Raw genomic sequence first — 17,205 nt, 5'->3', positions numbered from 1 at the left:
ACCACAAATAAGTGGAGGTTGAACAATGTACTACTAAATGAATGGGTCAATCAGCAGATCGATGAGAAAATACCCTGAAACAAATGAAAATGAAAACACACTGGCACAAAACTTTGGAATGCGGCAAAAGCAGTCCTAAGACAGAAGTATATAGCAATACAATCCTACCTTAAAAAGCAAGAAAGATCTCAAACAATCCAAACTTACAACTAAAGGAATGAGAAAAAGAACACTCCAAGCCTAAGGACAGCAGAAGGAAGGAAATAATGCAGTTTAAAGCAGAAATAAGTGATATATAAACTTAAAAAAAAAAAACACTAGAGCAAACCAATGAAACTAGGGGCTGTTTCTTTGAAAACTAATAAACTTGAAAACCTCCTAGTGAGACTTATCACAAAGAAGAGAGAAATAACTCAAATAAATAAAATCACATCTAAGAGAGAAGAAATACCACCACCACAGAAATACAGGTAGAAGATAACATTATGAAAACTATATGTACACATAATGGACATCCTGAGAGAAATGGATAAATTCCTAGAAACACATAAACTACCAAAACGGAAACAGGAAGGTATAGAAAATCTGAAAGCAGAAAGAAATTGAATCAGTAATACAAAAACTATCTCCCCTGAAACAAGAGTTCAGGGCCAGATGGCTTCACTGAAGAAATCTACCAAACAATTAAGGAAGAGGTAATATCCATTCTTCTCAAATGATCTCACGAAATAAAAAAGTAGGAAAACTTCCAAATTCATTCTATGGGGCCACCATTACCCTGAAACCAAAACCAGATAGACTCCACTAAAAATGAAAACTACAGGGGTGTCTGGGTGGCTCAGTCAATTGAGTGTCCAACTGTTAATTATGGATTAGGTGATTGTATTGTGGTTTGTGGGTTCTAGCCCCACATTGGATTCTGGGCTGATAGTGCAGAGCATGGTCAGGATACTCTCCCTCCCCATCTCTCTGCCCTTCTCTCACTTTTATGTTCTAAGTAAATAAACATTAAAAATATGTTTAAAATTTTTTAAAATAAAACTGCAGGTCAATACCCTGGTGAGCATGTATACAGAAATTTTCATTAAAATATCTTCAAATTAAATTCAAAAATACATTAATAGAATCATTTACCATAATCAAATGGGACCTACTCCTGGGCTGCAAGAGTGGTTCCACATTCACAGATCAATCAACATGATGCACCACAGAAATAGAAGAAAGGAGAAGAGTAGGATGCTTTCAGCAGATGCAGAAAAAGCATTTAACAAAATGTCACATCCATTCATGAGAAAACCCCTCAGCAAAGTAGATGGAGACTCACCATACCTGCACATAATAAAGGTCATCTATGAAAAACCCACAACTAATCTCATCCTCAATGGGAAAAACTTGAAAGCTTTTCCTCTAAGGTCAGGAAAAAGCAGGATGAACCCTTCTCACCACTGTTATTTCACATAGTACTGGAAATCCTATCCACAGCAATCCAACAACAAAAAGAAACAAAAGGCATCCAAATCGGCGAGGAAGATGTAGAACTTTTGCTATTTGTAAGTGACGTGATGCTCTATACAGAAAACTTGAACGACTCCCTTAAAAATTGTTTTTTTTAAATTTTTTTAATGTTTTATTTATTTCTAGGGGAGAGAGAGAGAGAGAGACAGCGTGAGCAGGAGAGGGTCAGAGAGAGAGGGAGTCACAGACTCTGAAACAGGCTCCAGGCTCTGAGCTGGCAGTCAGCACAGGGCCCGACGCGGGGCTCGAACCCATGAATCGCGAGATCATGACCTAAGCGAAAGTCGGATGCTTAACCGACTAAGCCACCCAGGCACCCCAAAAATTGTTGAATGGATATACGAACTCAGCAAGTGACCATATGCAAAAAACAATATACAGAAATCTGCTGCATTTCTATAGACCAATCGTGAATTAACAGAAAGAGAAGTTAAAGAATCAATCCCATTGACAAGTGCACCCAATACCATAAGGTACTAAGAATAAACATAACCATAGAGGTGAAAGACTTGTACTCTANAGAGAAGAAATACCACCACCACAGAAATACAGGTAGAAGATAACATTATGAAAACTATATGTACACATAATGGACATCCTGAGAGAAATGGATAAATTCCTAGAAACACATAAACTACCAAAACGGAAACAGGAAGGTATAGAAAATCTGAAAGCAGAAAGAAATTGAATCAGTAATACAAAAACTATCTCCCCTGAAACAAGAGTTCAGGGCCAGATGGCTTCACTGAAGAAATCTACCAAACAATTAAGGAAGAGGTAATATCCATTCTTCTCAAATGATCTCACGAAATAAAAAAGTAGGAAAACTTCCAAATTCATTCTATGGGGCCACCATTACCCTGAAACCAAAACCAGATAGACTCCACTAAAAATGAAAACTACAGGGGTGTCTGGGTGGCTCAGTCAATTGAGTGTCCAACTGTTAATTATGGATTAGGTGATTGTATTGTGGTTTGTGGGTTCTAGCCCCACATTGGATTCTGGGCTGATAGTGCAGAGCATGGTCAGGATACTCTCCCTCCCCATCTCTCTGCCCTTCTCTCACTTTTATGTTCTAAGTAAATAAACATTAAAAATATGTTTAAAATTTTTTAAAATAAAACTGCAGGTCAATACCCTGGTGAGCATGTATACAGAAATTTTCATTAAAATATCTTCAAATTAAATTCAAAAATACATTAATAGAATCATTTACCATAATCAAATGGGACCTACTCCTGGGCTGCAAGAGTGGTTCCACATTCACAGATCAATCAACATGATGCACCACAGAAATAGAAGAAAGGAGAAGAGTAGGATGCTTTCAGCAGATGCAGAAAAAGCATTTAACAAAATGTCACATCCATTCATGAGAAAACCCCTCAGCAAAGTAGATGGAGACTCACCATACCTGCACATAATAAAGGTCATCTATGAAAAACCCACAACTAATCTCATCCTCAATGGGAAAAACTTGAAAGCTTTTCCTCTAAGGTCAGGAAAAAGCAGGATGAACCCTTCTCACCACTGTTATTTCACATAGTACTGGAAATCCTATCCACAGCAATCCAACAACAAAAAGAAACAAAAGGCATCCAAATCGGCGAGGAAGATGTAGAACTTTTGCTATTTGTAAGTGACGTGATGCTCTATACAGAAAACTTGAACGACTCCCTTAAAAATTGTTTTTTTTAAATTTTTTTAATGTTTTATTTATTTCTAGGGGAGAGAGAGAGAGAGAGACAGCGTGAGCAGGAGAGGGTCAGAGAGAGAGGGAGTCACAGACTCTGAAACAGGCTCCAGGCTCTGAGCTGGCAGTCAGCACAGGGCCCGACGCGGGGCTCGAACCCATGAATCGCGAGATCATGACCTAAGCGAAAGTCGGATGCTTAACCGACTAAGCCACCCAGGCACCCCAAAAATTGTTGAATGGATATACGAACTCAGCAAGTGACCATATGCAAAAAACAATATACAGAAATCTGCTGCATTTCTATAGACCAATCGTGAATTAACAGAAAGAGAAGTTAAAGAATCAATCCCATTGACAAGTGCACCCAATACCATAAGGTACTAAGAATAAACATAACCATAGAGGTGAAAGACTTGTACTCTAAAGCCTCTGAAACACTGATGAAGGAAATGGAGGAGGACAAAAGAAATGGAAATACATCCCATGCTCTTTGATGTGAAGAACAAATACTGTTAAAATGTGTAAACTACCCAAAACAATCTACATATTTAATGAAATCCCTATCAAACTAACAAAACATTTGTCACAGAACTAGAACAAATNTATGGTCAATAATCCTCAACAAAGCAGGAAAGAATATCCAATGGAAAAAGATAGTCTTGGGGTGCATAGGTGGCTCAGTACTGACGCGTCTAATCTTGGATCCAACTCAGGGCATGACCTCAGGGTTCATGCGTTCAAACCTCATGTTGGGCTCTGTGCTGACAGTGCAAAGCTTGTTGGGTGTCTCATTCTCTCCATTTCTCTCTGCCCCTCTTTGGCATGCTTGCTCGCTCTCTCTCTCTCAAAAATAAATAAATATACTTTAAAAAGTCTCCTCACCGTAAGGTTTTGGGAAAACTAGACGGCAACATGCAAACAGCCACAACTAGAAAAACGGACCACTTACAAGATACACAAAACTAAATTTCAAATGGATAAAGACCTATGTGTGAAATCTGAAGCCATAAAAACCCCAGAAGAGAACACAGGTAGTAACTTCTTTGACACTGACTGTACAAACTTCTTTGTAGATATGTCTTCTGACATAAGGGAAACAAAAGCAAAAATAATGGAACTTCATAAAAATAAAAAGCTTCTGTCACAAAGGAAACAGTCAAGAAAACTAAAACGCAGACAAAAACCTGTCCATCTCAGGACCTGCATAGGAGGAGAAGATGTTACCCAGGTGTCTGAATGCCTGCATTGGGGTACCTCCTTTTTGATAGCTATATTCCTGGTTACCTCAAGAATGAAGCCAAAGTACACATGGTGGAGAGTCCCGAATACCACTACAAGTAGGAAAATAAAATAACCAAGGTCTCAATAAGAGAGACCAAGAGATACCATCCAAAGAACATTTTCTAAATGGACAGGCCCTGGACAGTCAAAGAGCCTTCTTTGGTACAGCAGCACTCATAGGTGCAGAGTGCATAACAAGCTTTTAAAACTAACAAGAGATAGAAAGCTAACCCAAAGGACGAAACGGAAGAGGTCTCCTCCAAAGAAATACCAGGAAGAATTGACAGCTAAAGAACTGCTCAAAACAGATCTATGCAAAATAACTGAACAAGAATTTAGAACAATAGTCATAAAAATAATCGCTGGGCTTGAATAAGGCATGGAAGACATCAGAGAAACTATGGCTACAAAGACTATGGAGCTTACAAATAGTTGTGATGAATTAAAAAATGCTATAAATAAGATGCAAAATAAAATGGAGGCATCCAATGCACAGATTGAAGAAGCAGAAAGAAGAATAAGTGATTTAGAAGACACAATTATAGAAAAAGAGGAAGCTGAGAAAAAGAGATAAAGTGATCTAGGAACACAAAAGGAGAGTTCGAGAGCTCAGCGATACAATCAAACGGAATAATATCCATATCATAGGAATCCCAGAAGAGGAAGAGAGAGAGAAAGGCGCTGAAGGAGTCCTTGAAAAATTATAGCTGAGAACTTCCCCAGTCTGGGGAAGGAAACAGACGTTGAAATCCAAGAGGCACAGAGAACTCCCCTCAGACGTAACTTGAATCGATCTTCTGCACGATACATCATCATGACTGACAAAATATAAGGACAAAGAGAATTCTGAAAGCAGCTAGAGAGAAAAGGGCCCTAACATACAAAGGGAGACCTATCAGAGTGGTGACACACCTATCTACTGAAACTTGGCAGGCCAGAAAGGAATGGCAGGAAATCTTCAACGTGATGAACCGAAAAAAAAATATGCAACCAAGAATCCTCTATCCAGCAAACCTGTCATTCAGAATAGAAGGAGAGATAAAAAATCTTTCCAAATATACAAAAATTGAAAGAATTTGTCACCATTAAACCAGCCCTACAAGAAATCCTGAGGGGGACTCTCTGAGGGAAATGTTTAAGGAACCCAAGATACCAGAAACACCATCACAAGCATAAATCCCACAAAGGACACGATGTCTCTAAACCCATATTTTTCAATAATAACACTGAATATAAATGGACTCAATGCCCCAATCAAAAGACATACGGTAGCAGAATGGATAAAAAACCAAAATCCATCTATTTGCTGTCTACAAGAAACTCATTTTGGACTGGAGGAAACCTTCAGATTGAAATTAAGGGGATGGAGAAGTATCTATCATGCTACTGGAAGTAAAAAAAAAAAAAAGCTGGAGTAGCTATACGTATATCAGACAAACTGGACTTTAAAGTAAAGACAGTAACAAGGGATGAAGAAAGGCATTACATAATAATTACAGGGTCTATCCATCAGGAAGAGCTAACAATTATAAATGTCTACGCACCAAATATGGGACACCTAAATATATAAAACAATTAATCACAAACGGAAACACTCTTATCGATAACAACGTGCTAATAGCAGGGGACTTTAATACTCCACCTACAGCAATGGATAGATCAACTAGACAGGAAATCAATAAAGACACAATGGACTTGAATGACACATTGGACCAGATGGATTGACAGATATATTTAGAACTCTACATCCTGAGGCCATGGAATTCACTTTCTTCTCAAGTGCGGATGGCACATTCTCCAAGACAGATCACATACTGGGACATAAAGCAGTCCTCAATAAATATAAAAGAATTGAGATCCTACCATGCACACTTTCAGATCACAATGCTATGAAACTCGAAATCAATCACAGGAAGAAGTCTGGAAAACCTCCAGAAACATGGAGGTTAAAGAACACCCTACTAAAGAATGAATGGGCATCAGGCAGTTAGAGAAGAAATTAAAAAATATATGGAAACAAATGAAACTGAGAATACAACAATCCAAACTCTATGTGATGCAGCAAAGGCAGTCCTAAGAAGAAAGTACATTGCACTCCAGGCCTATTTCAAGAAACAGAAAAAGTTCAAGTGCAAAATCTAACAGCGCACCTAAAGCAACTAGAGGGAGAGCAACAAGAGCACCCCAAACCCAGTAGGAGAAGAGAAATAATAAAAACCAGGGCAGAAATAAACAATATAGAAACCAAAGAAACAGCTGAACAGATCAATGAAACCAAGAGTTGGTTTTTTGAAAAAATAAACAAAATTGACAAACCTCTAGCCAGGCTTCTCAAAAAGAAGAGAGCACCCAAATAGACAAAATCATGAATGAAAATGGACTGATTACAACCGACCCCGCAGAAATACAAGCAATCAGGGGCGCCTGGTTGGCTGTCTGTTAAGCGTCCAACTTCGGCTCAGGACATGATCTCATGGTTCGTGAGTTCAAGCCCCACATCAGGCTCTGTGCTGACAGCTCAGAACCTGGAGCCTGCATCCCATTCTGTGTCTCCCTCTCTCTGACCCTCCCCCCCGCCTCGTGTTCTGTTTCTCTGTCTAAATAATAAATAAAACATTAAAAAAATATTAGAAAAAAAAGAAATACAAGCAATCATCAGGAAATACTATGAAAAACTATATGCCAACAAATTGCACAATTGAGAAGAAATGGACAAATTCCAAAACACACTCACTACCTAAATTCACAAGGGAAGAGATAGAAAACCTGAACAGACCCATAACTAGTGAGGAAATGGAATCAGTTATCAAAAATCTCCCAACGAATAAGAGCCCTGGGCCAGATGGTTTCCCTGGGGAATTCTACCAGACACTTAAAACAGAATTAATACCCATGCTTCTGAAACTATTCCAAAAAAATAGAAATCTAAGGAAAACTTCCAGACTCATTTTATGAAGCTAGTATCACTTCGATTCCCAAGCCAGACAGAGACCCAGCAAAAAAAAGAGAACTATAGGCCAATATCCTTGATGAATACAGATGCAAAAATCCTCAACGGTGATACTTGCAAATCGAATTCAACAGCACATTAAAAGAATTATCCACCAAGATCAACTGGGATTCATTCCTGGATTACAGGGCTGGTTCAATATTTGCAAATCAATCAATGTGATACAGCAACAAAACAAAAGAGAGAAACCATATGATCCTGTCTATAGATGCAGAAAAAGCATTTGACAAGATACAGCATCCCTTCTTAATAAAGACCCTTGAGAAATTTGGGATAGAATGAACTTATTTAAAGATCATAAAAGCCATCTATGAGAAGCCCTCAGCTAACATCATCCTCAACGGGGAAAAACTGAGAGCTTTCCCCCTGAGATCAGGAACACGACAGGGATGTCCACTCTCACCACTGTTGATTAACACAGTGCTGGAAGTCCTTGCATCAGCCATCAGACAACAAAAGGAAATCAAAGGCACCAGAATTGGCAAAGAAAAAGTCAAACTCACTTTTCGCAGACGACATGATACTCTACATAGAAAACCCGACACACTCCACACTCAGAGCCTACTAGAACTGATCCAAGAATTCAGCAAAGTTGCAGGGTACAAAATCAATGTACAGAAATCGGTTGCATGTTTATACACCAACAATGAAGCAACAGAAGGAGAAATCAAGAAATGGATCCCATTCACAATTGCACAAAAACCCATAAAACACCTAGGAGTAAGCCTAACCAAGGACATAAGAGATCTGTATGATGAAAACTATAGAAAACTCATGAAGGAAATTGAAAAAGGCACAAAGAAATGGAAAAACATTCCATGCTCATGGGTTGGAAGAATAAATATTGTTAAAATGTCATTACTACCCAAAGCAATCTACACATTCAATGCAATCCCAATCAAAATTGCACCAGCATACTTCTCAAAACTAGAACAAACTATCCTAAAATCTGTATGGAACCACAAAAGACCCTGAATAGCCAAAGCAATATTGAAGAAGAAAACCCAAACAGGAGGCATCACCATCCCCGACTTTAGCCTCTACTACCAAGTTGTCATCATTAAGACAGTACGGTATTGGCACAAAAACAGACACATAGACCAATGGAATAGAATTGAGAACTCAAAATTGGACCCAAAAGTGTATAGCCATCTCATCTTTGACAAAGCAGGAAAGAGTATCCAATGGGAAAACGATAACCTCTTTAACGGATGGTGCTGGGAGAACTGGACAGCAACATGCAGAAGAATCAAACTAGATCATTTTCTCACACCACACACAAAAATAAATTCAAAATGGATAAAGGACCTGAATGTGAGACGGGAAACCATCAAAACCCTAAAGGAGAAAGCAGGAAAAAACCTCCTTGACCTCCACCGCAACTTCTTACTTGACCCATCCCCAAAGGCAAGGGAATCAAGAGCAAAAATCAACTATTGGGACCTCATCAAGATTAAAAGCTTCTGCACGGCAAAAGAAATAATCCATAAAACTAATAAGGAACTGACAGAATAGAAAAAGATAGGACATATCAGATAAAGGGTTAGTATCCAGAATCTATACGGAACTCAACAAACTCCACACCCAAAAAACAAAACAATCCAGTGAAGAAATGGGCAGAAGATATGACCAGACACTTCTTCAAAGAGGACATCCAGATGGCCAATAGACACATGAAACGATGCTCAGCATCCCTCCTCATCAGGGAAATACACATCAAAACCACACTGAGATACAACCTCACGCCGGTCAGGGTGGCTAAAATGAGCAAATCAGAGAACTCTAGATGCTGGCGAGGATGTGGAGAAACGGGCACCCTCCTACACTGTTGGTGGGAATGTAAACTGGTGCAGCCCCTCTGGAAAACAGTGTGGAGATTCCTCATGAAACTAACAATAGAACTCCCCTAGGACCCAGCAATAACACTGCCAGGAATTTACCCAAGGGATGNGGGGGGAGATGTGCATGGAGGAGGGCACTTGTGGGGATGAGCACTGGGTGTTGTATGGAAACCAACTTGACAATAAATTCTTAAAAAAGAAAAGAATACTAAAATGCTATCTACAGAATATTAGGAAATGACATCTGATAAAGGGTTAGTGTCCAAAATTTACAAAGTGATACAACACTCAAAAAATGAGAATTCCACCTAAAAATGGACAGAATGACATGAATATACATTTGCCCCAAGAAGACAGAGAGGCAGCCAAGGCACATATGTAAAGATGCTCAACAACACTGATCATCAGGGATATACAATTCAAAAGTACAATGAGGGGGCACCTGGGCGGCTCAGTCGGTTAGGTGTCAGATCGGTTACGCTCAGGTCATGATCTCATGGTTCGTGGGTTCGAGCCCCACATTGGTCTCTGTGCTGACAGCACAGTCTGGAGCTGCTCCAGATTCTGTGTCTCCCTCTCTCTGTGCCCCTCCCCCATTGAAGCGCGCTCTCTCTCTCTCTCTCTCTCTCAATAGCAAATAAACATTTAAACAACGTGCAATGAGATAACACCTCACACTTGTCAGAGTGACTAAAATCGATGGATCACGAAACAACAGGTGCTGCCACAGATGTGGGGAAGAGGAACCTCCTGCGCTGTTGGTGGGAAAGCAAACCGGTGCAGCTACTCTGGAAAACTTCATGGAGGTTTCTCAAAAAATTGACGATAGGACTTCCTTAGGACCCAGCAGGTCCACCACAAGCCATTCACACAAATAATACAAAAATATTTCAAACGGATACACGCACCCTGATGTTTAAGCAGCATTTCTACAGCCGCCGCATTATGAAACTCCCCAAGCATCCATCACCTGGTGAATGAATGAAGCTGCAGTCTATGCAGTGCATACGGATGCAGTATATGGAATGGAATGTTATTCAGCAGTAAAAAATGAAGTCTTGTCATTTGCAACAAGGTGGACGGAGCGAGAGAATGTTCTGCTGGGGGCAGTAGGCCTGTCAGAGAAAGACAAATACCACATGATTTCACGAACACATGGAAATGAAACAACACGAAGGAGACAGTGACAGGCAGACTTAACGAGGCGGCAAACCGAGCGTTTCCACGGCGGGCGGGGGAGGGGCGGGGGTGAGCCAGGTGACGGGGATTAGGGAGCGCGCTTGTGACGCNTGTTCACAGAAAACTGGACCACCAATTTACACACGAACAACAGGTAATTGTGTTTATCACCAAAATACTTAGATAAAAAATTGACAGCTTAAAAAAAGAGAGATAAGGGCTTCCAGCTATGGCATGAATAAGTCATACAGATATAAGGTACGGCCAATGGAAGAGAGTCAATCCTGTAATAAGAGCGTTGCATGCTTTCACATGATAGGTGCACCTGTGGTTAAGCACAACATAATTTATAGACATATGGAATGACTAGGATGTATGCCTAAGGCTAATACAACAAATGTGTGAGCAATCTTTCAATTAAAAATTGACATCCTTTACACTATTTTTAATTTCTCTTTCTTTGCCATTAAGAAAGCATTCCTGGGGTGTCTGGGTGACTTTATTGGTTAAGCATAAGCATGGGACTGCAACTCAGGTCATGATAGTGCTGTCCATGAGTTTGAGTCCTGCAGCGGCCTCTGTGCTGACAGCTCAGAGCCTGGAGCCTGCTTCAGATTCTGTGCCTCCCTCTCTTTCCATCCTCCCTTGCTCAAGCTCTCTCGAAAAAGTAAACATTAAAAAATTTGTAAAAATCGTTCCTAGCTTAGAATATGTGAAATTCGTTTATACCATATTCTCTACCACCACCATCCTGATGTTGAGAACTTATCTGAAAAGTCACTAAGAATGTCTTTGATGACACGTATGTGACAAGGTCGGAATGCGACTTACAGGGAGCTAAACCTCTGTTATGAATTTACTGTATGTACATTTGGCTAATATTTTCAATGAAATGTATTTAGGGATGCAGATGGATGAATTACTGTCCATCAGGCAGATAGGTCAATTTCCTGTAAGACCATTATGCCTTCAATTACTAATTGCCATCTCTTCAGAATTAAAACAAAGTTAGGAGAAGAAAGTGTCTTCTAGTTCAGTGTAAAAGAAGACTATGGTGTTTTAAAGGGTTCACCTACCACCTGGCATCCTCAGATTGGCCGTGGACGGGAGGATAGCAACCTACTATCTTGATGCACATTTCTAGTTCCAGAGGGACAATACGGACCTTATTGTCAAATACATTTAACCAATCTCAGCAGTCTACCTCTGCCAGGCCCAGGCTGCAGGGCCTGGGGGCAGCACAATGCCTGATGCCTGGGTTCAGACCATGAGGAAGGCCAGCCAGTGTTGGGGGAATGCACAGGGCTGGGGCACTGAGGGAGATGGCTCAGGGTCACCTCCCCACAGGGTAGGCTCTGATGTTTACCTCCAAAGAGCAGCACACTCTCCCTCAAGACATCCCTCCCCATGACAAAACGTGAGGCTGAGCTCGACAGGTCCAGGAGAAATGAGGGGGACCCATCTTTTCAAATGCAATGGCCTCTGCAGACCTGGGCCCCCGGGATGTTGGAGTCTGGGAGTCACAGAACTCTGACGCCCATGATGCCAGCCTTTTCTGCCCCAACACTCAGAGCCACTTACTACATCCCCTCTCCCCTGGCCCATGTCACCCTGTCCACATACCTGGACCAGGTCCCTGCTTTCCTCCTTCCATTTCCTCTTTGTCTCTGTTTCTCTCAAACCCTATCTCTCTCTGTTTCTTCTTTTCACTTACAATGACTTGCCCAATTCCCCCATCACTCACTCAGTCTCTCTCCCTGCCTGGCTCTTTCTCCACCGCTCCCCATGCTTCGGGCCATCTGCTCTGCACATGCAGCCCTGTCCAGGTGCCCAGGGAACCCCTGTCTCACCCCCTCTCCTGTCTTGTTTTGTCCCAGGCCCTGATCACAATGGATGAGAGTCCCCCAGACAGCAGCTGCTCATGCTGACACTATAGCAATGCTGGCAGCATGTGGACAGCCAGACATTTACCCTTGGTGGCCCAGCCATGACCCAAAAGCTGCTGGACGGCTGGCTGCTTCCCTAAACTGAGAGGGAAAAGGGGCCTGCAGGGTTCAGGGTCCCTGGGGCCAAGTGCACTGGATTGGCCAGTGTAGAAGAAGCCGTATGCTTACACCCAATCTCCTGGTGGTGTCGAAGGGACCTATCTCATACCATTGACCTCTGCCCTCCCCATCTCTCAATAAGGCAACAGGAGGAGGTTTGGGCGACATCATATGACTCACTACGAGAATTGCTGCCATTTGGCTCCTCGGAGGCCACCTGGATTGCTGCTATTTGGGGCAGCTGGTAAGGTGGAGAAGGGCACAAGAGGTGGATTCATGCAGGGCCTCCTTCCTGGTGTCCTGAATCCACTCCTCACATCACAGTAGACCCTTTCCTGGAGACAGATGCCTGCCCTGATCTTCAGCACAAACCCCATAAACTAGCAGGCACCATGTGCTCATGAGGATCTGTCCACAGAATAAACCACCACCACCAGAGCTGCTATCGGATGCGTCCAGCTCCCCAGATGGAACTACGGGTCCCTCCCAGGCAACACAACCCCAAAGAATGACCTATCTTCTTCCGCCAATACTACACACTCTACCTGTTTTTAACTGCGTGTACAGGAACCCCAAAGTGTGCACTTGATGGGGAACAGAGGCACAACTGTGACAGGCATATTAGGGGACACTAGGAAAGACAAAGTGGGGGGGGGGCAGGGTGAGCGGGGAAAGCGTTTGGACCAAGGGGCCGATTAGGCACCTTCTCTAAATATATCATCACCACAGCTGGTCTTCAAATTTGAAACTGATTGTCCTCCATGACAGAGAGATTTTGAGTTACTGGAATGGGATCTTCTGTTCTCCATGCATTTTGTCTTGACCATACATGTGTGGCCTCGGATGAACACTGAATTGTGTGGCTGCATCTGTGTGTCTACCTGTAATGGAAGAGGATTCTCTTCAGATCTTAGCTGTAGATCCCTGAATGTACACATTCTCATACTTATCTTTTCCTTCTTTATAAAGTAGGACCTCAATTTTAATAGAAAAAATGCAAGGGTCATTGTTGTAACTTTTGAAACAGGGATTGCCAATCTCCCAGCCTCAGTTTGATGAAACTGAATGAACATCTGTTGATGATCTTCTGTGTGCAGATGCATTCATTTCCACACAGAGAAGGGTGAGTGCCCACTCATCCCATACGTGTTACACATTCCTCATGTGCTCAATCCCCTCTTCATCGCACTGACCTCAGAAACCAACATTGTCCCACCTCTCAGACGACAAAGCTGAGGCTCTGAGACGGCCCCACTGAGAGCTGGTATTGGGGCTGAGACAGCAGGAACACCGTCCGTGCCCCCGGATATTGTGAGGGAAGGTCGGGAGATGCAAACCTGCAGGCCGGGTGGGGACAGCAGATGCAGGGGTGCGGAGACGGGAGTCCAGCAGGGGCGGGTCCCCGCTAAGAGACTGGCTCAGGCTGGAGGCCAAGGAAGCAGCTCAGCTGATCTACAAACTTTCTTCACATTTAGTCCCACAGAGGCACACAAACTTAGGCAGACAAGCATCTCATAAGAACCAAGTTAAACTATGAATCTCAGGGCATGCTTTCACAGATCCAGAACCTTCAGAAAACCAAGGGAAACAACAGTCTTTATTTAGATAATGAACTAGGTGCACTTTGGCCACAATGACATTCCAGAGATGATAACTGAACTGTGCTTGAGCCCATGTAGCAGCTCTGTGTGCACCTCACGCCGCCCTCACGCTCCCTGCCCAGGCTGGGCCCCGCCAGAAATGGCCTCCAACTCCATCTCACTGAGTCCAACACTCTCCCCCCTGCACCATCTCAGGTCTTCCTTCTCGTCCACAGTCTCCAGTTCATTCCCATGAGATTCATGCCTCCGGCTCTCGTACTTGAGAACCCATTCCTGGAGCTTCCACTACTACAGATCAGAAGCTCTGTGTTATTTAACGCACGTAACTCTCTCCCTGTGAGGACACCTGAAGCCCCCGACGGGACGGGTGTCCCTCATCTCTCGCAGAGCCAGGAACACGGACTCCGTACAAGGCACATCTGCAGAACTAATATGCCAGCTTTTCTATAAAAAGACTCTTTCCTTCTCCACAAGTGACTCCTGAAGCCCAGCTCAGTAAGAGAAACTGACGCAGCCCAACATCTGTGTGTCCTGAGAAACCGAGGAATCTTAACAGTGTCCTCGGCCAGCAGCACCCTTGCACTGCAAAGCCTGGGAGCCCTTCCCTACCTCTTCTCAAAGACTCAACAAGACACAAGCTGACATGCTGAGCAAGTGAACTCATACTGTTCAGATCATCCTACAAATCGTCGAGGTGGAGATGGTAGGTGCTGTCCCAAGGACACCAGGGAGCTGGAAGTGGCTCATCGAGCCCATGAACGGTGATAAAAGGGGGTGTGTGGGGAAGGGCTTGCAGGGTGGTCCTGGTAAAGGAGGAGGTGCTCTTGCATCCATGTGGGCCTACAGAAGAGAAGGGACAGGTATGTTGGTACAGAAGCAGAATGCCCGCCGGGAGCTAAACACAGTATGGTGGTGACAGCACCTGACCCCTTGTTCAGCCACAGGTTCTGGGAGAACAGAGCATCGGAGCCCCAAAACGCGACCCTCCCACGAGGTTCCACCTGCAGCCTGAAGGCACCAGAGGCCACGGGGAGAAACTACTGTCACCACACGTCACCGCCCATGGTAGCAAATGCAGAAAGCCAAGGCGTCCTGTTCGAGAAGATTGATGGCAGTAACGCCAGTCTAGTAAAGGAGCACGTTCCAGAGAGGCGGGCGTCTATGTCCAGGACCCCTGGGGCCCTCCTGCACCACATGTGCAGACTTTTTATTTGCACGCTGAGAACAGACAGAACGTGAAGGAATGAAAAGCCCAGCACCAGCACCACACAGAGATTCAGAGCCACCCCAGGGTCAAAGCGCAGATTCCGGCTCATGTCGTTCCTCGCTTTGCTTCCCTCCCTGACAAAGGCATCTTGTCTGCAAGACCACAGAGACCTCTGAGGAGATGGGGAATCCCAGAGTCCTCCAAGGGGACTGGAAACGGCTTTTCTGAGAGAAACATGTTACCTGTGCACGTTCATTGGTCTCAGGTGTGTTTATCTTAACTCACAGATAATTCTGATTTTAAGTACAATAGGAATGGCAGAGCTATTTGTCCCACTGTAAAAGGGAGGTGGAAATTCTACATAAACGAATGAACACAAACATATCTTGATTTCAGGTGTAAAGTATCATGAGACACAGTACCTGTTACAACAGCTCTCGGACAAGAGCACCGGCTCATATAAACACAACTGAACGACTGTGTGAGGCGCCGTCCCTGCAGGGAACCCCGATTCCCTCCCTTCATGACTGCAGTTCCAGATACATTTTCTAGTACACAGGCCACTTCCGATAATTCAGAGTGTTTTCACCTACGGGGCAACTGGAGAAATTCTCTATCGCACATTTACCAACACAGAGGGGACAGTGATGGATTCTGAAATCTATCTAAGAACAGTCAGCACTGCACAAAGCACACAATATAAAGTCAGAAAGAGTTTTCATCTTTTCCAGTCATGGGGCTGATAGCAGACATTCTGAACAAGTTCATCCCTTACACTGAAACAGGAGAAAATGAAAATAATAACAATAATCTCGTGTAAAGTAGGTGCGGAAGGAGTCAGCCACATCAGGGGACTTGAGTGTGCAGTGAAGTGTCGTCCTCCTCAAGTTATTTCTACAAACACAAAGTGAGGGCCATGTGGCCCTCAGCCTCCACGCACTTGTGGCTTCCAGAGGCGCTGACCAACATGATGATCTTAACATGGAGAAGCCTGGGGGCTTTTGAGGAAGAAGTAAAGAAAATAGTAAAGACACCATAGGACATAGAAAACCAGATAAGGCCAGATAGAAGTTTCCAGAAATCATGACAACTGAAAAGGGCAACTGATTTTACCTTGTCTTTCTGTTAGAGACACAACCAATGTTCCCCATGGGAGCGGCGCCATGGCCTGGGTCTCATAAAGCCCAGAGGCGGATGGAGGTTGATTCTGACTTGCGCAAACTGTGCAGAAACACAATGTGTACTAGGCTTTCCAAACAAACACTAGACAATGTGTCACAAAGAAGCATTGTCCAGAGAACATACCCCACAGTCAGTCCCTGTATCATTACCAACAGTCAATCCAGTTTGGGCCAAAGTGAAAGGTCAGACACAAAGAAATGAAGTATGAAGAGAGTAGTTGAAGGTGGAAATATTTCGGAGTAACTATCTTGGTTTTCGAGACAATGGGACTGTGACTGGATGACAAAGAAAAAGTGAGGAAAGTGTAAAATCTTTCAAGCCAAACAGCTCAAATGTATGGAAGATAAACACTGTCACCAGGTTCACTTTCAAAATTCTCTGCATTAAGAGGAGCAGAACTGTTCAACATGGCTAGAAACCTGTAGTGCTCTCTCCCAGCAGCACTGAACAATATAAAAATTAAGCCGAGGTTATGAAAACAAATTCTGCCCAACTCCTCAATATAAGAAGCAGTGAACAGCACAGAAGGCTGAAGGGCTCAATTCACTCAACGACCAAAGGGCTCAAACACCAACATTCTTTATTTTATTTTTTTAATAGTTTATTGTCAAGTTGGTTTCCGTATAACACCCAGTACTCATCCCCACCACC

The 17,205-nt window shown here is 43.1% G+C and overlaps 1 long non-coding RNA gene across 1 annotated transcript in view; it reads right to left on the bottom strand.

Annotated features, from left to right (window-relative positions):
• LOC144244151 (uncharacterized) overlaps positions 1-10,552 on the bottom strand; it is a 22,586-nt gene extending 12,034 nt beyond the window's left edge. Inside the window, exon 1 of the long non-coding RNA XR_013338851.1 lies at positions 10,249-10,552. This is a non-coding gene — a long non-coding RNA (uncharacterized LOC144244151). The remainder of the gene's footprint in view (positions 1-10,248) is intronic.
• Positions 10,553-17,205: the final 6,653 nt, after the last annotated feature.

This window comes from Crocuta crocuta, unplaced genomic scaffold, assembly GCF_008692635.1.
Source record: "Crocuta crocuta isolate KB4526 unplaced genomic scaffold, BGI_CrCroc_1.0 scaffold607, whole genome shotgun sequence".
In the NCBI taxonomy this organism is placed as follows: domain Eukaryota; kingdom Metazoa; phylum Chordata; class Mammalia; order Carnivora; family Hyaenidae; genus Crocuta; species Crocuta crocuta.
This window is presented reverse-complemented; position numbering and strand designations above follow the sequence as displayed.